Below are 6,053 nucleotides of genomic sequence, written 5' to 3' on the forward strand. Positions count from 1 at the left end.
GCTGTGGACCGGTCCGGCAGCAATAGAGTTAAGCATTGTCTTCCCTCCTCTTTGGCATAGACATAGTTAAGCAAGTTGTGAAGCAGAGAATGCGGTAGAAGGAAATCCAGGCTTCCTGGTAACACCTGCTGAAGGTGCACCGGACGGAGCGGGGAGCCCGCCAGCAGGTACAGAACCCCCAATGATGCGCGTATTCTCCTCAGACAGCGCGGTAACAACAGGTGTCGTTCTCTTTCCTCTTACTTTCACCCACCATTAACATTCTTATTTTCACTTTTTAAACTCAGTCCCTATACCTTGCGATGGTTCTGCTACAAAAGCGCTTTCCTGGTCCCGTATAATGTATAGCTAAATCGGTGAGATTTCCTCAGTCTCCTCACCCATTGAATTATGCATTATACAGGGCCAGCTCAGCCCTTTACACTGGAGAAACTGTAAGTATTAGCCCTTCATAATGAATAGTGAAGCCACAGCTTTCCCTTTGGTGAATAGACCACTTTGTTGGCTGTGTATTTTTGCACACAGTCGGTCATTATGCTCTGTTCAATGCTTGTCCCGGTCCCCCTACTATGATGAGGGTTTTCTGTATTAATGTGAATTTTGTGCATTTACAAACTTATTTTTTTTTGGGGGGGGGGGGGTGACACGGCTGGATTGCTGATCACAGAGCTTGTTAAACTGGGAACGACTATAAATGTATCGTAAAATCCACCATTAATTTGAAATGCGTCCCTTTTTCCCCATTTTCCAAGCATCTCAGTTAAACGATGCTTGTGATCAGCAATTTTCCCCCATATTTACAAATGACTGACCTGGGGCGGCCCCTAACTCAGCAATTTACATGCCGGTCGTAACATTGTACCCATCGAAGCCCAACAGCAATAAAATGGGCAGCATTAACAGCCTGACTTGATCCTTTCCATGCTCCACCTGTGGGGATCCCAGTAATCACACTTTTCTCCTTTTAATACACAGTTTTGCTACATATACATGCATTCAGAGTGGGCGGCCATATCAGCCTCTATTATTTGCCCCACACCCTGCTTATACAAACACTACAGCCAGGCAAACACATTCACATAAACAGCAGTGCCAAATCCTATGCCAACACAAGATGCTATTGTGGCCTTTCTGGAAACTTTACCTGCAATGTTATTGCTTGCATACTGTTATTATTGACTGTCCTTTTCGGTTTTGAACAGCTTCCAGTAAATAACAGCCTAGGCGGCAACCCTAGAGCAAGCATTGCTTATACCATAGGATGCTCCCGTAAACATTACGGTGCCTGAGCGTTACGCGCGACGCAGCGCCGGTGCCATAGTATGCCACGTTGGTGTCGGTAGCGACCGTGTTATGATTTTTGCTCCCCTTCCCATCACTACTGGCGGCAGATCAGATTGGGAGCAATGTGCCCCCTCTTTGCCTGCAGGCTGAGTTTCGGTGTAATGTTTAACAGGTCGACTCGTAACTTGTCAAACCAGCTCGGAAAGGGAGGGTGAATTCCAGTAGTTTATCTGCACTTTTGGTTACACGTGTTTGAATGATTTGTCACGTGACTTTTGAATTTGTGGCTTTTTTTCCCAAGTTCACTTTGATTTTATTAGTAACTAGAGACATATACGGTACAACGATACTTGCTCCGTGATGCATCCTTGTAACACGTGGGGTATATTTATTTCAACAAGTGGGGGGAGGGGCAGAGCTTTTATTCTTATTATTTTTTTTATACGTATTTATACACAATGTTTAGTGTTGTCCTCAGTTTGTCGAAAGATGTCAACACATACACCTTATAGGCAATTTGACCAGGGAACCAAACTTTGCTGTTGAGTATGAGGGGCTCACTTGTTCTTTCCCCACACATGCCGATGCAAATGATGTCATACCCTGGGACTCTGTGTCTGTGCAGAGGCATGGGTTGGTTCTGGAAATTGAGAACCTGCCGCCTAAGCCAAGATCCCTCACTGGTTCTAGCGTTCTTTTAACTCCCGCTTTATGCATACATCTTTATCAAGTATGCCTATATGATTTATGATATTGAGTCGGCCCTGGATGATTCACTTAAGTCTGCGTTCTCAAAAAGTTATTGAGAGAAACAAGTAGGTATTTCGATTTGGATGAAATCAGTTGCGACACCATGTGGGCATCATGTCGGCTATTTGCAAACTCGGAATGGAGTCCAGGTGAAAATCTGCAGGTTGCATCACAGTTAAACTTGTTCTGCAAGTCACATATTTGTAACTCAGGCTTGGAGTTTGCCAAGGATTAATACAATAATCCCACTCTGTTTCCAGCAGATTTATAATATTGCTTTTATTTGAATGTTTTTCCAAGGACAAAGGTCATAACTGGTGCCTAAGGAACATGCCCAGGTATAGGGTAGCGCTGCAGTACAGATGAGCCTCAAGATATAAACTGTTCAACTAGCAAGTCACCTCCCCTTAAGACCAATATAAAACCTATCTGTTGTGACATTAACTTGGCTTCTCACAGAATATATGGAATATATATAAGTAGACAAAGCTCGCTTATCATAACATAGTCACTCAGGAGACTAAGCATCCCAGATTTTCACGAAGGCGGGTAGGGTATCTTGTATGGAGTATATCATATGTTTTATACAGTCAGGGATGTGATCTCAAATGTCCTGGACATCTCTAAAGTCTCACAATAGTGATCTTGGGTTCTATTCACCAAAAGGAGAGCTGACAGGAGTGTTGTGGTTTCAACTGTGTCTCTTCTCTGCACATTATGAGGGTTCAACCTGAGAAAGCTTCAGCTGCAGAAAAAGCTTGGCTGCCTCTATCAAAAAGATTTCTTCGTCACTCGTTGAGCAAACCATTAGGCAGGGCCCGCTGAGCCCTTCAGAAAACGCACCAGTTACTCGTGAAAAGCTTATTCTCTCAACCAAGCAACTAGAGTAGGAACTGTGACCTTTTTGTCATGCAAAGGGATTATTAAGGGATTTCTTGGAAAACTGAAGCTGTACGCAAACAATAATGGACGTCGGAAATTTGCCCCGGTTTCCTCTATAAGTCTTGAATTGAAAGATGACATAATCGTGTATGTGGATCATTTGAAGCAGCTGCGTAATGATATGAAAGTCTGTTTGCATGACCTGCTGGATATGGATATTCCGACTTGGGTAGTGGATCCATTCGCAAGAACCTCTCGACGAACTACAGATCAATGTGGAAGACCAAGCAATCTTCATACGAGACAAACATCATTTTGGGGGAAAAGTGTCCTTTCCAAAAAAAAAAAAAAAAAGTTTCCACAGCTGCAGGGAGAAGGGAAAACTTTTTTTTATGACATTCCCCATGTGATACTCTGTAGATTCAGCTTTCAGTCCGGTGGGTTATCTGTTAACAAACGCGCAGTCTCCTGGACACAGATATGATCTTCGCTGGTCACTTTCTGCAATGGACCTTGACGTGAAAAACTTGCATTCACTCAACCAAGCCCAAGGTTCACATTAAGTAACTATTAAATTATGGTAACTGTAATTTTGTATTGTAAACTGAATTACTAAGATTATTATAAATCTTTTTTTTCACTGTAATGGGACCTGGACAGGGGTCATAGGAGAAAACCATGGTCTGAAATGAGTCACTAGTGGGGGGGAAGCACTAGATATATTTTAGTACAGTTTTTTTTTTTAATATCTGTACATGAGGTAAACTGTATGAAGACACTTTTGGCGGGCTTCGTCAAGCCTCCCTACCATTCCTGGGAACTCTCCGGGTTTCACCCAGAGACTCGAGGTAAAGCTCTGCTTCTCCATGTCTCCGAGTCACAAAGGGGAAACTCGGGCTCGTGACATAGATTGAAGCTTTTAAAGGGCTCCCATGTAGAGCTATGAGATCAGAACGGGACGTCTCCTTAAATCCCTAAGGTCATAGTTGGAATGGAATCAATGTCTTCTTGTAAAAACAAAAATCTCATCTAGTCACATTCCATTTTATTTTTTGTTACTAACTCTTAAAAAGACAATAAATTACACTCATCTGTAATAAAATGCTTAATCTTCAATCAGATGTTCCATGGGCCTATCTCATTCAAGTATGTATTTTGAGAGGGCAATCGTACCCAGCCTACCTTTCCCAGAAGGGCATTAAAGACACTACTCATGTAAGCGAATCTGCTTGTTAGTACCTAATTCCATCAGTAATTGGCAGACCCCCTTCCACCCCAGGAGAGACTCTTGCCCCATCCTTTACATTAATAATCAATGACTGGATAGCTTTCTGAAAATGAAGCAACTTTTCAAAATACTAATGGGATGGTCATTAGGAGGTATAACAGCCTGGACAGGCCTGTGTTTTCAATTCTACCTCACAAAGACAACTTAAATCTGTTATCCTAAAAATCTTAATGCCTCATATGGTCCTTTGATGAGTTGCTTTGTTGGAGTAACTAAACAAGTGATCTAGAAGTAGTGTATTCGTTACTTGACCGATAAAATGGATTTATAAATGCGTTACAATGAAAATCAGGAAACCCTTTGAACGAAAAGGCATCAGGGATGTTTCCTTCTTATGCCTCTCCTTGGTAATGAGGGCAGAACTTGGTTGACTCTCGCTTGTCATTGTAGAGTCCGAAGAAACTCAGGTTTGTGAATGCCTGGGTTTTTACAGCTCAAGGTCTTGTGTTTTATTTTAGATCTAATATCTCCAGGGACTACTTGACACATTTATTACATTGAAACATATCTCACTACAATGTCCACAAGGCTTCCTACCAGCTCTGTGCAAACAATAATTAACTCCTTCAATCTACTATGACATTTTATGCCATCATGGCTTTCAGGTTAGGTTAACTCTGACATGGCAGCTAGAAAAAAAAAAACAACAAAACATGCTTTTAACTGAGAGGCAAATCCAACAGTGTTGCAAAGATATCTTGTGGCGTTTTGTTTGTTTGTTAGGCAAAGGAATCGTTTGTGTGAGTTTCAGGGTGAAAATAAAGAAAGTACTGACAAAATACCCCACCCCATACATTAAATGTTTTCCCTTTGGTCTGCACTGAATTTTTTGGGGGCTTTTTTCTAACTATTTTAATTTTTGGGGAGTTAGCCCCCACATTAGTATGGGAAATGTGTTTTAGGGTATTTTTTCCCATCTACATTAGTTGCATGCAAACTATTGGAGGGGGCGTGAGGGGTTCTCTCCCATTTTCTTTTATACTTAATGATGGGGCAAATACATTAGCATAGTATTTGAAGGGGGGGGGGGGGTAATTCTATCATGAAAAGGGGTGGATTAGGTAAAAATTCATGTTTTGGATGGAATGTGTCCAAACTTCTTGGATAGTAAACACACGAATAAATGGTTAAAAACAAGCAGCCAGATTCAGATTGCCATTAAAGGTCATACTTTTTGGGTTTAGTTTTATGCTTCAGATTGCTTTTGTGTGTGATTATATATATATATATATATATATATATATATATATATATATATATAAATCTCTCACACACACACATATGCTTCATAAATAGCTGTTCTGGAGCACGTATTATGAGCAATTGGCATGTAAGATAGTCATTGGAATATTATTAACCGTTTAGCAGCGTGCTCAGTTATGTTGAAGTGGTTCTGTAGTCACAATGATTAAATATAATTATCCTTGAGACATTTTTACATATTTTCTTTCAGGGGAAACTTGATTCGAGGTAGCCCTATCACTTGTGCTGCGGTATAGGACGGTGATATATGAACGAATAATAATAATAATCACTATTTTGTAAAACGTTTAAAAAAAAATATACAGCTGTCTGACAAAATGTGACCTCTTGTTTAACTCTTTGTGATCCTTGGAAGGCTGACTCCTTGAACGCTCCCTTGGTGTTCCTTTGATCCCCAGAGGGTATATTTACACTCCCTAGTTTCATAGCCAAGATCCCCCCTCCTCCTCCTCTATACGCCTTCCTGTTTCGCTATAGGCGGAGCCGGGGCAGGAAGGTACAGGTGCACACAGGTGAACTGAAATTTAGCCAACCGAATTGACGCTAACCCCAGCATTTTATGCTCCAATCCCCCCCCCCCCCCAGC

Source organism: Sceloporus occidentalis, unplaced genomic scaffold (assembly GCF_023333645.1).
Source record: "Sceloporus occidentalis isolate IW3139 unplaced genomic scaffold, rSceOcc1.0.p SCAF_169, whole genome shotgun sequence".
NCBI lineage: Eukaryota > Metazoa > Chordata > Lepidosauria > Squamata > Phrynosomatidae > Sceloporus > Sceloporus occidentalis.